This window comes from Acanthochromis polyacanthus, chromosome 16 (assembly GCF_021347895.1).
Source record: "Acanthochromis polyacanthus isolate Apoly-LR-REF ecotype Palm Island chromosome 16, KAUST_Apoly_ChrSc, whole genome shotgun sequence".
In the NCBI taxonomy this organism is placed as follows: Eukaryota; Metazoa; Chordata; class Actinopteri; family Pomacentridae; genus Acanthochromis; species Acanthochromis polyacanthus.
The window spans coordinates 2,089,346-2,107,403 of NC_067128.1; the positions used below are offsets into that span (position 1 = coordinate 2,089,346).

Here is an 18,058-nt window from a genome sequence, read left to right on the forward strand (position 1 = left end):
AAGTTCCTCATGTCAGAATTCACTCTGAGCTCAGCTGGTAAGATTAAGCTCTGCTCCATCCAGACTGACAGTGGCGATATTCCGAAAACACCTCTCTCAGCTGATAAACACCTATCATGGCGTCACTGTGCTAGCATTGTGCTAGCTGTTAGTTAGCCGCGGCGCTGTAGCTGCTGTGTGTGGAGTGTCGCACAAACCTTTGCTAGTCTTGATAAGTCCATGTAGCTTGAGTGAAGGTAATGACTTGATGAAATATGACGTTTTTTTCTTCAAACGGTTTTTAAAAAAGCACTCGAAGCTTGTTAGTATTAGCTTGAAATGCGACCGCCACCAGGTGTTCCGTCAGCTGCTAATGCGCCGCCAAGGGCTGAAGCTCAAAGCCAGGTGGGAAATATTACAAAAATATAATTATTATTGTACTGTAGTCAAGTACAATGATTACTATTGTACTTTTAATTTCTGGAAACATGGATTTTTTTTTAGGCTAAGAAGATTTACACGTCATTTAATTATTAAAAAAGATATTGTAAACTTAACCTTGAGTGGGCGTGGCCAGGAAGGTCTGGGTTTGTGGAGCGAATTTATGTTGTGCAACATACTGAGTTGTTTATTTCATTGTTTTCCTGTGCAGTTAGCTGTGTTTTGAGTTATTTACCTTGTTAAATTAGGTGAAGCTGTGACTCCATGTAGTGGGTTACCAGGTTAGTCTACAGTTTCAGCACAATAAAGTGTTTCCCCACAGTGTCAGACTGTGATTCACGCTTTATACCGAAACACCTATGAGGAAAAACTGACATGTACCAACTGGTATTAATCAGGTGAGATCAGCTGTTAGCAGTAATACCAAGCAGATGACTAATTAGAGGTTCTGGCACAGTGAAATGTCTGAATGTTGGAATGTAAAACATAGCTAACTAGTGATGCAGTGTTTTCACACATCTGCCATCAGGCATTTAAATGGGAACCTCAGTGATCACAGGCTGCGCAGGTGCTTGGCTTGTTGGCTGCCAAATCGTATAAGTAGGTGATAAAAAATAAACTTGTTTAGCTGGTTTAAAGCATGCTAACTGGGGTAGTGGTTTATACTTTAACAAAATATTTCACACCAACCAGGACAGCCTCCTCTTTTATTTCTCTGTGCAACATTGATCCTGTTTTTGTGACATGTACAGCAGATATTCTACAAAACCAGACAGCACAAACTGATAAAACGTGCCTGTCTCTTGGTTAAAGTCAAGTTTCAAGATGTTTTTCCTCGCATTGAATACTGGAAGGTGTAGTCTGTGTATTCCACTGTGGGAAAAAGGCTTTTAGAGGTGTTTAGCTGTACTCTCTGGAATGGTTTGCTGTTATTTTACAGATTTTCCCTGTTTCAAGAAGAAAAACAGATATTAACTAGTAAAATCACACAATTTTTTTTAGATTACGTGGTAACTGTGAGAAAACAGTTCAGTCTATGATAAAAATCTGTATTTTTTTATTATTTTGCCATGTTAATATGCCATTAGTTTACAGTTATATGCCATGTTTGCACATTTTTATTTCTTATATTTTATTTCTTCCAGCCTTGGTGTCAGATTCTCACTGTTTTCTCTCTCTCTCTCTCTCTCTCTCTCTCTCTCTCTGCAGTAAATATGGAAATAGAATCATCAAACAAAGGTATGTGGAAACAAGGAGTGAGAGTTTATCAAGTCATTATTTGTGGCACATTCAGCATCTTCATGGCAATGAAATAGCTTAGAACAAGTCCAACTCTTCATCTTATTTATTTTTGTGAACCCATTTATTTAAACGTTTGAACACTGTGGGGTTTGTGGCTTTTTTGATTCTGCATTCTGTAAAATAATCATACAGACGGTCTCCATGTTGGGGCCGGTGCAGACTCACTGCAGAGCTCCTGTGGCTTTCTGTCACGGCACATCAGAATCTGATTTGCAGATGATACAATCACTCTTTGTTGTAATCAGTGTGTGCCTTCAAGCTTAAATGAATCTCTGATATCCATTTATTTATTCTGCTTCTGTAATGATTCTCAAAAACATCCAGGTCACACTAACCGTACTGTTTTACTGGACTTCTTCTTCTGGTTGGCCGGAGCCGTGTAGCTCCCAAAAAAGTGACATAAAAGATACATTTGAAAATTAATACATTTTAAACTTAGCATTTTATGAACAAAAAGGTCCATAATGACAGCAAATTTAGCTCTAATATTGCTCCAAAGGCTCCATTAAAGATTCTTCATAGAGCATTGTTTGCTGTTTTGTTCAAATTTTGGATCATCTGTATTTGTTAAGTCCACCCATAAAATCTCTTGCAAGTACAGCTACTGTTGATGAAGTAATTGACCTATTTTTTTATTGCATTAAAATACATTTTTGTCTAGTAGCTTTTTTTTTTATTGCAGTCAATCCTGATTCATTCACACGGTGGAAGAAATGAACAGTGCTGCTCATAAAAACAAAGATTAACACCTAAATGTGTAATAATGTTGAGGGTTAAAAGGGAAAAGACAACAAATTAGAAGGAATACAGAATGTGTGATGAACAATCATAATTAAACGAGATCAAAATCTTTATTAGAGTAAAAAACAAAAGACAATTTATGAAACTGATGCAATTAAAGTGAAGTGGCTGATTGGCTGTTCCATCGATTCCAGAAGCCAGAAAGACCTTTAGAAAGGGCATTACAATAATCGAGTTGTTATAAGAGCTGGGATGAGTTTTTGTGGATCGTGTTGAGTTAACATTTCTAAAATAATAGAAGTTGTGATGATCTTTCCCTGAGAGATGAAAGTCAGCTCTGGGTCTGTAATTACAGCCGGCCTCGCTGCTTCTCTCTGTACTTCTAAAGCCAGATTCTTCCTTCTGTTGCTGATCAATTCCCTCTTTGATTTAAGGGCAACGAGTAAAGATTTGACTTTAACAATTTATTCCGTATTCATGTATTAAATATCAAGAAGGCCCAGTAACAGGAGGATTCTGCAGAGCTGTGCAGCTGTGTGTCTGCTGACATCATGTACGTGCTTCATCTAGGAACGAGGAGAGCAGCGAGCCGAGTCGACTCCCTCGTGAAGCACCTGAAGATGACCACACTGATACCTGATAGCAGCGCTGATATCGGAGCGAGACCAGCCGACATTCCCGCAGAGGTCCGTCCGGCTCTGGAGACGACACTCAGGATGCATCTGTCCAGGTTAGATTCCTTAAAGACCCTCTCCTATAAAAATCTAGTTTTTTACCTTGTTAAAAATGTCCACATGGTGTATTTTTATCACCTGGAAGATCACATCATGAGTAAAATGAGCTTTCAGCGCCATGGCTGAGTATTTCTGCCTCCAAGCTGCAGTGGTCTGATGACATCCTCAAAAACACACATTCAGACTTCCATTTTTTTTATTCTTAACAAACATCAGGAACCAAACTTGCGGAGCTGTCTGTGTTCTTCTTCGTAATTGGTTTCTAGTTCGAACATGTATGACGGAATTACAGGGGGTCCTCGGTTTACGACGTCCTCAACTTACGGCATTTCATCATTATGTTGGAGCTGCTTATGTGGAACTAGTTGATGAGCAGAGCGGACAAATAGGTCGTCACGCGGCTCTATCAGACAGCTTTGTTTCCATTCTCTGGTTGTACTCCTTGGATTGTGCTACATTCACTAACTTTTTATCCCCCGCCTCCACGAAGTGGAAAAGGGGGATATAGGTTTGGCCTCCGTCTGTCCGTCCGTCCGTCAGAGATGAAGGGGACAGCTTTTCTCAGAAACTATTCCAGCTAGGATTATGAAATTTAGTGTGTAGCTTCACACCATGGACACCTTGATCAAGTTCGAAAATGAGACCTGTGCGATAATATTTAACAGAGTTATGGCCCTTGATCACTATCTTGGATATAGACTCATAGACATCACATGTGGCGGGGGATATTGATGACCATGTCGTCTTGTTGTTCTTCATCATGGCTCCCAGCATAAGTCAGACTCTTCTGATGTTTGGAAGAAAAGGAAAGCCGTCTCCATGGAAGTGAAATTAGACAGAATAAAAAGCTGGAGGTCTGATTTATGATGAAAATCGACTTACATAGATCAGTAGGAACGGAGCTCTGATGTAAGTCGAGGACCTCCTCTGGTCCAATATTATAACTCGTCGTTGTTTAGTACAGAGTGGTTTTCCAGAGTTCGAGCAGAGGCATAGGTGAGCTGGTGTGTTTGAGTCACAAAGGTATGATTCTAGAGAAAACAACAGTTTAGCCATTTAAAGGCAAGAAGGGATTGTTTTCACGGAAAAGAGCTTCTAAATATGGAACTTTGATTCACAGAGAAGCATTTTTAGAGGTTAAGTCAATGGAAGAAGAATCTTAAAGTCTTGCAAATGTGAGTTTGAATGCATCCAGTCTCTCAGGATTTGTAAAGTATGTCCGATACAGGATTCAGTCAAAGTCAAGGTCAGCTTTATTGTCAGTTTTGTCATGTGTACAGGACATAGATGGGACTGAAATACCCCAGTGCAAACATGCCAGGCAGTGTAGGAATAAAGAAACAAAGACACTAAGAAACAAAACAAAATAGATTTAAAACTCTTTGCTGGGATAGGAACAGTTGGTTCATTAAGGCATTGCTCTGAGTTTCTCACCAAGCTCTTCAGGAGTAATCAGGACCTCATGATTGCATATTTCCAGAGAAGATTGTCTGAGCCTGGAACCATCCCAGAACTGATTCTTGGAATTTTGTGGGTGAAAATTTTGGCAGCATTCATGAAGAGAAGCACTTACTCAAAATGTTCAGAGTAAATACGAAGGAACAAAAACTCCATTATAAATAAATCACCATTAAAAAACAATGTTAGTCGTTTAAAAAACTGGCAACCTGAGAGGAGTCATGACACATATTAAAGACGTAATCAAAATGTAATCAAGTAATCCTCAACAATGTAACTATACTCTAATTACACATTGTTTCAAATCTTACCTATTTATTTTCTAGTCTGATTACATCATCCTAATTTGATCTAATACTATCCAAGCCTGGTTTGGAAGTCTACATTTTCACTACTGAGCTGTTCTATAGCAGAGCTGCATGGCACTAAATCAATAGATGAGTAATCAATTTGGATCATTATTTAAAAGTCTAAATTGGGACGAGTATTTAGTTAACATTTCAGTGATATCCAGTCATTTTTTATTAATAAATGATTGTTTCCATAATAAATAAGACATGATCATAATGAACATAAAAACATTAGCTTTTTTACTTTTATTAAAAACGTATGCAAGATACATCCCATGGCCTTCAAAAGTCCCTCAGTCTTCCTGTTTTTAATCACATGTGGAATTCCTATCTCTGAGCTAATGCTGCTGAAAATGTAAAAACAGCAGCTTGACAAGAAAAAAAAGCCTTTCTCCCTGAGGAAACACCCCAGTCTCTTAGTGAGCAATAAATCTGGCACTTGGGGGGACTTCTCAGTGTTTGTGTGTGTGCTTGAGCGTGTAAATGTACTCGGTGTCTTCAAGCCCATCGCCTCCAGAGCTGTCAAACTCTACCGCGACATCCGTACCCCTCGACCCCTGCGACTCCCGTTTTGTTCTCGGCTCCCCCGGGGCCCCTCAGATACCCCTCTGGCCCTGTCTTCTCGGATCCTCCACACCATCCACCCCGGTAGCCTTTGACCTCCACGGCACCTCTGCCTCTCTGCCCCTCTGCATTCCAGCACAGGCGCTGAAACCCGAGCCGGCGGTGAGCTCATCGGCCGGGCCGCGGAATCAAGAGCTGAATGATACCAAAAAACGGGAGAAAAAACCCGGAGAGGGGGCGAGGCAGCCTCGTCGGAGCGAGACAGGTCTGGAACTGGTTCTGTGTGTCGGTTTCGCCGGGGCTCCTCGGGGGGTTAAGTTACACCAGAGAAAGCGAAGGAGGAAGAGGAGCTGCTCTTTGAATTCTCTCTGCTTTTGTCTGACTGCCTGGTGCCTTCACTTTCCTCCAGACACACTCCAGTGAGCCTACCGCCCTCCATCCAGGCTTTTTCAAGTTAACGAGCCCCGTCGGTCTCGTCGCCGGGTCGGGATGTGAAGGGAAACGCCGTGAGGTCGCGCTCTCCACTCTCTCAGCGCCTCTGTTCCTCCCTGACCCTGCCATGACCACCAAGTGTCTAAAGACAGTAAGTGTCTCTCTCTTTTTTTCTTTTTTTGAGTCGTCTGCCAGGCTGAGTGAGTTTTTCTCTGCGTCTCTTTTTCTCCTCAAAACTGCATCTCAAATGTCACATCTCCAAAATCATTGTGATTCAAGTCTCACGTTGTGATGAGCACCATTAAGATGCTTAATCACTGCAAACATAATTAAACCAATCAGTGTCTCTCTCTCTCAAGCTGAGTTTGAGGGAAGAAGGCTGCAGTGGAAGCTGGAAAAAGAAAAAAAAAAACGAGTATTTTAACGGAGAGCATCTCCAGCTGAAAGCAAAGATGAACTTTTAAAAGTTTTAAGAGTGCCATTAGATAAACCTTTTCATCCATGCATTATTCATGGCCACCGTGTTTCTTTCTAGTTCACTGCCTGTTGTTCGCCGTGTCTCTTCCCTTGACCTCCTGCGCTTGTCTTGTCAACCTTTGGGGCGACGAATGCCTCCGAAGCAAACTTTTTAAACAGGGTTGATGATTTTAATAGCTGGCCCCACAGGAGGCTTTAAAGGAAAAAAGGTTGAGCACACATTATTATTATTTTTCTTTTAAAAAAGCCCAATAAAAGAGTGCATCCTGTCTCAGGGGTTGTTTTAAAAAAAAATCAGAACAGTGTAAAGGGCCAAGTTTACATTCTGAAATCTGCCACCGGCTGCAGAAAAACAACTGGAAATAATTGTGAGCATTCCGGCGATAACTTTTAAAACTGTCTGAGGTGAAGCAGGAACAATTATGTGAAACATCTTTCTGCTGTGGTCTCATTATTTAAATGGGTGTGAAGTCCTCCACCGGCTCTCACAGGTAAACACGACTCGCTTCTTGGGAAATAATGACATCTCTATGATCAAAAGCTTTTTTTTTTTCCTTGTTATTATTTTATTTATTTTCGCTTTGCCAGGAAAAGCTGCCCCGAATGCACTCAATTTACAAAGCTGTGTTATTCACGGCTTTGACTTAACACGTCGAATCCCAGACCATGACTGCCAATGGATGTGATTAATGAGTCAACATTACGGCGTACAGAGAACAGCGGCGCACACCTCTCCACCGTCTACACGTGACCTCTAACATTTAATTATCTTCATACGTTGGCTGTTACCTCTGTGCTTTACAGTAGCAGCAGGATATTTGCTGCGGCGGCTGCTTTTTATTTCCTCCGACATAATAGTGTTGATGCAAAGACGTCGAGCAGAAGGCGACCTGAAAGGAAACGCTCCTTCTCACCTTTATCCACCCAGCCGTCGCTTTACAGATACGTGCGTTGGAACAGATTTTTATAGTTACACTATATAAATGTGTCATGGATCATAAAATACTGCTTTTCATACAGTTGAAATGTAAATTTTTAGTACGTTTAGTTGTTGTGTGTTTCATAACATTGCTCTAGGGTCAGAGTTATTATTTTTACTTTAATTAGACTTTTTAATGCTGTTTTTATTGTAAAATATCAGCACATATATTCCTTTTTTTCTTAAATGTACCATGTGAGCTCCTGGAAGCGGTCCATCTAATCTAATCTATCTATCTATCTATCTTTGTCCTTTCTTTGCTGACTCATTTTGAACTTCATTATTCTCGGTTCATAAATTCTAAACATGTTTTGCTGCTGCAGGATCAACTTTTTTTCTCTGAATGAGGAAACAGAATATTCATGTTTCACATAATCCGGTTGAATTTCACGTACGTTTCCTTAAGTGCTGGGAGATCCAATCATCGCTAAGCCGTACGCCAACCAAGAGATCCAACACAAACGAAAGCTCAGAGTTGTCGTTTGGACATTCAGGGTGTGTTGATTGATTCATGCACTTAGCAACGTCCAAGAAAACATTCCACCTTAAAAGTTGCCCGTAGCTGCCAGTTGCCTTTAAGCTTCTTAACTAGTAACGGTGAAAACACAGCAAGATGTCTTATTTGAAGCCCTTTTCATGACTCCTTACCTCATTCATGCCTCGGTTTTGTTCTCTAAAGTCAAGTTACAGCAAATGTATTGACAGAAGTTTCTCCATTAAGGGCTCAAGCTCTTCTATTAAACAGTCATTTACCGGATAACACAATGCTAAGACATTATGGGCATTGTAATCCTTTAAAAGGCAGTTTTCAGGTGTTGTTTTTGTGAATAAATGAGTTGCAACATGGTGACTTTATGAACTATTCATTAAGTCAGATCCTGTGGTCAGTTCTGGTTGACTAATGTCTAACTGAACCTGGTTACACAAACATACAAACAAGCCACAACTTAACTGTGCCAAAGGTGTGCTGCGGTATTTAAACAAATAACACAACACCTCTCATTATTTCAAGTGTTTGCTCACTTTATTTGACTATTTGATCAGTATCTGGAGCCTTTGCTCTGTTACTTCAACTGTTCATCTGTTGTTTTTGGTCAGCTGAAATGTTTAATGATATATTTTTCCTTTAGCATAGTTTTAGCCTACATTTACTCGTAATATTTAACTCTAATATTTAGTATTTAGTGTCACCATCTGTTGCCTTATATGTGATATTTAAATAACTTGACTTGACCATTATACTCTTTTTGAAAATATTTTCTCTCTCTTAGCTTACTATTCCATCCTATATCAGTTAGCCTCTTTTTTGTATAATTATTCCAAATATTTACCCCTTCTTAGCTATCTATATCAACTATTATCCTGTCAGCTGTTTAACTCTTATTATTGGCTAATTATCCAAATGTCTACTTTCTCATAGCCAGCAATTTAAGCCATAAAGACATTTGTTTTAGTTAACTATTTCAGCAATTTGTCCACACATTTAGGGTTACTTTTTAGATTTTTTTACCATCTCTTAGCTATTTTACCCTTTATCTAGCCTACTTTTAGCCAATTATTTCAGCTATTTGTGTATTCAAATGTTTACCTTAAGATTTAAAACATATCTGTTTCTTTTAGTTAATCATTTCATCGCCTTATACATGAATTTATGTTCACTGTTTTTCAGCGTTTATCCGTTCTATCTTTGCTAACTTTTTCAACCATTAGCCTTTAGCAATTAGCCTATTTTTAGCCAACTATTTCAGCTATTTATGTATTACGCTTAGCTAGTTAGCTATTCAAAATGTTTACCTTAAGATTTACAACATTTCTTTTAGTTTAATCATCACATTATACATACATTTATGTTCACTGTTTACAGCATTTATGTGTTCTTTGCTAGTTTTTTCAACCTTTAACCTTTAGTCAATTAGCCTACTTTTAGCTAACAATTTCAGCTATTTATATATTATGCTTCGCTAGTTAGCTATTCAAAATGTTTACCTTAAGATTTACAAATATCCATTTCTATTAGTTTAATCATTGCCTTATAGCTACATAAATTTATGTTCACTGTTTACAGCATTTTTGCGTTCTTTGCTAGTTTTTTCAACCTTTAGCTAATTAGCCTACTTTTAGCTAACAATTTAATCTTTTGTTTTGGACTGCTTCAATAAATTTTTAGCTCACTTTTTTTAATATTTGTTTTGCTTACTAACCCATTTTGATGCAGTCTGTAATGTAAACTATGTTTTGAGGGTTTTTTTGTCAATTTATTAGCATTCCAACAAAACGTAATCAGCTCTTGCTTATTAAAAGTACCACAATAGCGAAGCATTTTATTCAAAGTAAAATGACTGTGTTTAAAGTCAAAATATGATCAGCTAAATCACAAATAAAAGTACTTGGTATGAAGGTAGAGTGGCTCATGTTGGTATATTTATAAATTTATTTTACCTATAGATTGATATGTTAGCAGCTGGTCAAAGTGGAGCTGATTCTGATTTCCTGATTTCACAGTTTTATACTGTTGCAAGCAGCACATGTTTGCAGTGAAGCAAACTGTTAGTTCCCATTTTTCATGTCGAGTCTGTATCTGTACAGTAACTGGTAGCGTTGTAATAAATGTCTCCATTAATTCTGCCTTAAGTGAGTTGGAGCGGACGTGTGAAGTTTGAACCAAACTGAAGTGGCATCTTCTCAAATCTTCACATTTCCCACATCATTGTTCATGCAAGAGTTCTAGAAAATGTGTTGCTAATGTGTCCGTGTGAGTGACAGCTCAACAGGCGCCTTTTTGAGGCGTAGGGGTTTAAAAGTGCCAAAAGTGAACACTTGCACCTATAATTGCTTTAGGGGACAGGCAGGTAGTCAGGAACAGTTTCATACATTTAGTACATGAATGAGCACAGTCGACAGCTGGAATGTGTTTTTTTGTGCGGCGTGGGGGAAAGAAAGAGGCACAGATTCAAGCGTCTGGTTCCAAACTGTCCATTTGAAGACATTTAATGCTGAGAATTAAAATCATTTGACATTATTTTGACAGGAGGAATGAGTCAGCATGTCTTGAGAGTATTAGAAATTAATAAGGGAATGAAAAACACGGCTGGATCTTTTTTTTTTTCCTTTTTTTTTAAACAGTCCTCTTAATTTATTCTGTCATTTAGAAACTTACAGTAAACTAGAAACAACCAGACAGAGCAGTGAATCCTCGACAAGCCCTAATAATACATCTTTAACGTGTTGTACTGAAGAGCATGAGGGTCACACTCACCTTAGTTCAGGTTCCACATTCAGCCCAGTTTGATCTTAAGTGGGCCTGACCAGTAAAATCACAGCATAATAACCTATAAATAACTCCAACTCCATATCTTTCCTTTGTTTTAGTGCAAAAAATATATATATTCTGGAAATGTTCACATTCAATGAATTATCTTTTTACCAAACATTATGAACAACCTGAAATTTCTAAAGAAAATTTAATTTAATTTCACAGCATTATGCCTCAGTTTTTCATTTCCACATTACAACCTACAAATCACTGTTTCCACAAAGGCACAAAAAAATAGTCACTGTCATCTGGAATCGACTGATTTCATATTTTACTTTATGATCTAAACGACAGACGTCAGAAAAAAAACAACAAAAATAAGGCAAAATATTGCAAAAATGAGACGCACAATGACAAAAACAAGGCACAAAATGACCAAAAATGAGAAAAACAACATGAAACAAACAAAATGGAGACTAACAATTAGACAAAAAAGTTACAGGGAGACAAAAAACAAGATAAACGACAAATGATACACAAAACAATGATTAAAGCAAACAAAAAAGACAAAATGTTACAAAAATGAGACAGAAAATGACAAAAGAACAATGAACAATCTAATATTTTTACTTTATGATCAAAACAACTTGTCATGGTCTGGAAATCATTTTCAATTTATAGTTTTACTAATTTACAACCTGCAGTGAATGTCTTCTCTGGATTTTATACACTTTACAAAGTCATCCCTTTGGCTGGATTAGGCCGTCTGGCAGGCTGGTTTTGGAACACGGGCCTCATGTTGGACACCCCCTGCTATAGAATCAGCTGATGGCCGAATCAGACGTCCAACAGACGTGGCCTCAGGACAGAACTCAGACCTGACAAAAGACAGAGTGAAGACCATGGACTGGTTTTCTTGCCAACTGGGAGATCCAACACAAGGAGAAGCTTGTTCTTGCACTGTTCTCTGGACACACGGCCTCTCCCGAATGAAAGAAAAATAGAGTGGAATACCAGAGGATAATGTGATTATAGGCAAATAGGAGAATGGAGGTTAATTGGAGTTAAGTGTCTATAAAAAATGACTCTATATATACATCTTTCTGCCAGCGAGGCTCAAATTCTTCCTGCAGGCTTTAAAATAAACAGAACTCAATAGTTCTGAAAGAATGTTGCAAGTGTATATTTTCTGAAGGTAATACCTGGACACTCACAGCACAGTCATTAGATTATAGTCAGGGGCTTAGACATTGGAATAACAAGACCGATGTAAAAAACATGAGCTGCAATAAGTGACCTCACATGTGTCTGGAGGTCGAACCGAGCGCCGTGATAAATCCACCAATAGCCGTTTTCATCAAGCGCTCATAATCTCCGGCTCGTGACTGCCGGCGTTTATGTGGAAGCTGTCATTGGAAGAGACAGAGTGCCATCGCAGAGGTACAAATACTCACCTTGACCTCTAAGAGATGACCAGAGCGGAACAAGCGAGGAAAAAAACCCGCTGCTTTTGCCATATTTCAGCCGTTTTTTGGCTCATCCGAGTTTTGTTAAATGCGCCTCAACATCAGAGGTGACAAATTATTTTTTTCCACATGAATCAGCCGACGTTTACCAGCATCTTTGATTTGTTCTTTACAGAGCAGTTAAAGAGGAAAATCACAGCTTTGATTGCTGCAGTAACGATGTTCAGCAAAAGCTCTGCAATTCAAACCACTTAGGCACAAAGAAACCCCATAAACATTCAGAGCAGACGTTTAAATCTGGCTCGCATGCCCCTCTCCGGATGGCAAAGACCCAGCGCCTGCCACACTGTAAACAGCAAATGGCATTATTAGATTATTTCTCTGGTTTGAAGTAAAGTTTGAGTTGCGGAAAACATGACGAGAACAAGCTACGGATTGAAGCTGATTGGTCAAACGCTGTAATTAGTAGAAGTCTGGCACAATAACGCTGACTACATTAGTGTCTTCCAGGTGGTTTGTTTTTTCGGTTGCTGTAATTTGATTAATGCTGGATCCGTGCAGGCTGACTTGACGTCTTCTAATCTGCAGTGTCGTGATTGGAATCGGAGTAATTTACGGAGAGCTGAGCCCAAACTCAACCCTGTGATACGCCATCAAAGTCTGCACAGACTTTCATCCTTTGAAACCCACACAGCGACATCGGCTGAGAGATTTCCTCCAGCCAACTGATGATTAGAAAGAGTAGATCAAATTCTGATGAGTCATTCTGGGTTATCTGTGACGCTCGAAGAAATGTACTAACTATTAAAGCACGATGCAGCACTGGGGAGCCTGATGTGGACTGGATATAAAAGACGGATGATGTAAAGAGAGAAGCCAGAATTGCCTTAAATCTGCATTCTGTCTAACAGCCAGCAGGGGGCAGCTCATATGGTTAGCCGATTGTGTAGAAGTCTATGAGAAAATGAGTCTGCTTCGCTTTGATCTGCTCAATCAGCAAACATTTGCAGAATTATTTTATAATCTCAACAGCTAGTTTCGAGTCTCCTACAATACAGAATGGTGTTTATTTTGTAAATTTTGGTCCCATTTAGAGTAAAATAGCGATACAGTACAGTATGTTTTAGGTCGGAGCCACCTTGTAATTGACAGGTCGCTGCCATACTGCCATTGTTTTTGTAAAAATTTGCTTGTTATGTTCGATTCCAGACAAACCTCAAAGCGGTTGCTCATAAACCAATGAATGGCGTCATCTTTGATGTACATTTGATAGGGTTAGGGTTAGACAAAAAACAGCTTGTCATGGTCTAGAAATTAGTTGAAATTTACAGTTTTACTTGTCTAAAATTTACAGTTAATATCTTCTCTGGAATTTTTACACTTTACAAAGTCATCTAGCGGGCCGATTTTGTCCCTGGGGCCGCACATTTGACACCCATTAGATATAGCATTAATATTCCTGTCTTGATTTTTTGGGTCATAACAATTGTGTAGTGAAGATCTGATATCATGACAGCTCTAGTACGAGCAGTACTGTAGTTGGTAGATGTTAAATGTAGCTTTCAGGGGTCAATATGACAAAACCAGAGTCTGTACCATCAAATGTGCATCAAAGATGGAGTCATCCATTGGTATTTTTGCCTTCAGGCCGCATGTTTGACACCCCTGGTCTATGGTACTGTCATGGTAGCTTCCAGATCCAAACCTTAAAAATCCCAAACAGCTCGTTTATCATCCTAATTGGAAGCGACTTTAATATTTTGCATTAGCTCAGTGAGAAAATGTGAGCGCCGTTTTGCCATTTTGTGCGGTACAGTGCCGTCCGTGGAGGAGAAGGCTGACACACATGTTTTACGGCCTGTAAGCAGAGCCGTTCCTGTTTGCTTTGGATCCTTCTGAAAGCAGCCAAAAAAGCATCGGTGAATGCCAGCCAGAAGGGCTGCCAGCAGGCGCACAGCACACAACGCAGAGCTCCACTCTGTGATTTCCAGCCTCAACCGCACTGAACTTTTAACAGGCTTCATGCTGCTGATGCATTCAGGAGCCGGTCGATCCCCGTCCGCCCCCATCCCGCCATCTTATCTCCGATTTTATGTTCACACCTCATAAAAACTCAATTTGTCTCTCAAAGTTTGTCTTTAAAGGGGAAATGTCTGTTGTCATTTACAAGCGATGTTGCATTTGGTGTCCATGTGTTGGTTTTTGTGGCTGTTCTACACACTCCGGCTCAGGGAGCAGCTTTCGAGAATGAAAACAGAGAAGTGCAGATTAGATAAAGAACGGAGATGAGTCCTCTCATACTTTCACACTGGAGCGATAGAGGCGATGCGGGCGGCATCACAAGCCAGGAATGTTTGTACGTTCATATCCAGCAGCGCTGCCAGAAAGCACATTTGCTGCACTGTACAATTTTAGGGTGCTTGAGCATTTCCATTTTCTGCTGCTTTCTCCTTCTACTCCATAGCGTTCCAATGGGGAATATTGTATTTTTTTATTCGACAGCTTGAGCTATTTTTCACATTAAGAGCTCGGCCTTTGTGACTTGTAAGGCCGTAAAAAAGTTTCCAGTCAGAGCTCCTTGTTCCTTTCTGAAGGCTGACAGTTGTCCAAAATGAACTTTCTCTTTTCCCCCTTTTTCTTCCACATTAAAGGTCATTTGCAGGGTATTGGCTTTAAATCAGTTTCCAGAGAACATGGTTCTTGTTTATGTGTTTAAGGCTCTATCTGCTTCCACTGATCTGCCGGTCCAGGTGAGAGACGCTCACGTTCAGCGATCTAATCACGCTTACATTTTTACTCACATTGCTGAAGATAAAGACTCTTTAACTGCCGCTATGTTGTGACTTTAAAGTTAAATTTGGGCTTTTGTGCGTCATTCAATTGGCACACTTGCATCTGTCCTACATCCACCCAATCTGAGTCAACTTTTAGCTCAGTGTGTTTCTCTTTAATGATCTCATGGAAAGGATGCCATTCTAATACTGGGCTCAGACTGCAGGAGTTTCAGTTTCACCTCCCCAACAATCGGTGGAGAGATCTGGTCAGAGCCGATGTTTGACCAGATTATTGGCAATGAAACTGCTCGTAGACTCATAGGAGCCACCCTAATGTTTAATATTTACCGAGTTAAAGTCTGGATCGATGAGCGGCAGATGCTAGTTAAGATCATCCTCACAGATTTGGAGCTCGAAGCTTTTCTGGAAGTTTCGACCCTTCGAAGAATAACGGTTTCTTTGGTTGACCTTAGAGACGCCTATAAGCCAATAAAAGTCATTTTCTGTGTCAAAATGACAAAAACAAGAAACAAAATGACAAAAAAGTAGACAAACAATGCAACTGAGACAAAAAGGAAACACAAAATGACCAAAAAATGAGAAACAGAATGACTAAAACATAGGACAAGCAGCAAAAATCTGACAAAAACAAGGCAAAATATGACAACAATGAGACACAAGATGATAAAAACACAACACCACATCAGCTTTTGGCCCGTGGGCCACGTGTAGGACACTCTTGCTCTAGATCAGGGGTCGGCAACCTTTAACACTCAAAGAGCCATTTCGACCCGTTTCCCACAGAAAAGAAAACACCGGGAGCCGCAAAATCCTTTTGGCATTTAAAATGAAGACAACACTGCATTTATCGCTTTTTTTTTTACTTCTATGCCCTTGTTAATCAGTCGTGATTAATTAATTACAAAGCCTCTAATTAGATTCATTTTAAAATTGTGTCCTTCCACTAATATTTATCTTACCAGGTTAATGTCATTTTTGCTCTTGGACCTCATATGTTACATAATGTTAGCTGGAAATCAATATTTTGCGATGTCTATTTGACTTGTAAAATCTATTTGTCTATTTATCTTAAGCTAATAACTTTTCTCCGGTTAAGTCGCTGCCCTGTTTCCAAGACGTCACTCCTCTGACTCTCTGACCTGCTGCCGTGTTCTTGCGAGTAACGTGTATTACCCTATCATGAGTACTTTTGACTCAAAGACAAGACGTGTCTTTCTTGGAGTGGAGCTTAATAAACAGGCTTGCCATTCTTGAGTACAAAACGATGTGAAACTACAGGCGTTGCTTCTCCCATCTCCTCCGCATCAACCTTGCGCTCTCATGTCCCAGCCAGGGGAAAACCCCAGCAGCACATCCAGTGAAGTGACACGTCAAAATAAGAGCGGTAATTTCACAATAAAACTCTCTATATAAAATGCGTTGAAACGCGCCTGAAAGGCAGAACAATGTATTTTCCAAAGTTACAGGGAGCCACAACAGAGGGCTGAAAGAGCCGCATGCGGCTCCGGAGCCGTGGGTTGCCGACCCCTGGTCTAGATGTATCTGAACCAGACATTCTTGCTGTATTTTAACCGTACTTTTACTCAGTACCAGGTCCAGGTACACTGCAAAAACTCAACATCTTACCAAGTCTGTTTGTCTTATTTTTAGTCAGAATGTCTCATCCCACTTGATTTAAGGATAAATCACTTAACAAGTGATGTTTCAGCAGATGGAGGGACTTGCTTTAAGACATGCATCTTAAATATTTTGTTAAGGCAAACAATCTTGGAAATTATCTTGTTTTGACTTGTATTTTACAAGAAAATTCAAATAGGGTTAATACATCTCAAAATTAGGAGGTTACATGAAAGCAAAAATCTGCTTTTAAGTGAAAAATTACTATTTTTTAGCATGTCTGGCTTTTTTTTAAAGACCCCTAAGCTTGACAATCCTGGTAAATAAAGCTTAAAATAAGTTTTCCCAGCTAATTTTAAAGATCTCAATATTTCTAAAATATCAGCTTTTATTTCAAAGAAATCTTACCAAGACATTTTTCACTTGTTCTATTGGCAGATTCTTTCCACTTTCTTCAAGGTAAAAGTTCCTTGAAATAAGTTTTTTTTCTTGTTTTGAGAGGGCATTTTTCCAGTGTAGTTCTTCCAGAGCAGCTCGGTGTGATGTCACCGTCATGTGTTCTGCGTTACGGGCTTTAAGTGACGTAAAGGACGGTGAAAATCGGATTTGAGTGGCTTCGGGTTCAGTCGCTCACAATTTGATTTGAGTCAAATTTCAAACCACCTCTAGTATGACCAAGTTTTTTTTTTTTTTTGCTCGTCCGCACTTTTAGAAAGCAATCTGATTCCAATCTGGATATGCCAAAAATGTAATTTACGCTGCCAGTCTGAGCTCAAGCGAACGCCTGTCGTTTCTAGTCCCCACCGCTGTCATTCCATCAGCTCCTTCACCTGTTTACCGGCCGGCGTGACTTCATGCTCTGCTTTTGTTGTTGCAGTCTTGTGACTCAGTGATGCAGGTGGGAACAAAGGTCTAGCTGACACAATGCACCGGCTAACCTTCCAAAACTAAACAAGCACACAGACGTGATGCAACTCCCTAACCCTAACCCTAACCCTAACCCTGCCCTTCCTGCCCTGAAAGCTCCTCACCCGCGGCCAAACTCGCAACGGAATATCCTGACATTAAACGATCCCTTCACGTGGGAAAATATCCAGTCCATGGCTGTCCAACATGAGGCCCGTGGGCCAAAAGCGGACCTCCAGAGGGTCCAATCCGCCCTGTGGACGACTTTGTAAAGATTCCAGAGAGGACATTAACTGCAGATTGTAAATTAGTAAAACTTATAAATTTAAAAATCATTTCTAGACCATGACAAGTTCATTTGATTAGAATGTAAAATACTGGATTGTTCATCGTTCTTTTGTCATTTTTGTGCCTCGTTTTTGTCATATCTTGTCATGTTTTTGTTGTTTTTTGTCTGACTTTAGTCGTTTGTCTCATTTTTTGTTGTTTTGTGTTTCCTTTTTGTCTCGCTTGTGTTTTTGTTTCACTTTATTTGTTGTCTTTTGTCTCGTTTTGGTTGTTTTT

At 39.6% G+C, this 18,058-nt stretch overlaps 1 protein-coding gene across 1 annotated transcript in view; it reads left to right on the forward strand.

Annotated features, from left to right (window-relative positions):
- Window positions 1-6,029: 6,029 nt before the first annotated feature.
- Window positions 6,030-18,058, forward strand: part of flrt2 (fibronectin leucine rich transmembrane protein 2) — a 63,587-nt gene continuing 51,558 nt past the window's right edge. Inside the window, exon 1 of the mRNA XM_051936588.1 lies at window positions 6,030-6,152. The gene's annotated coding sequence lies outside the window, so the exon portion shown is untranslated. The remainder of the gene's footprint in view (window positions 6,153-18,058) is intronic.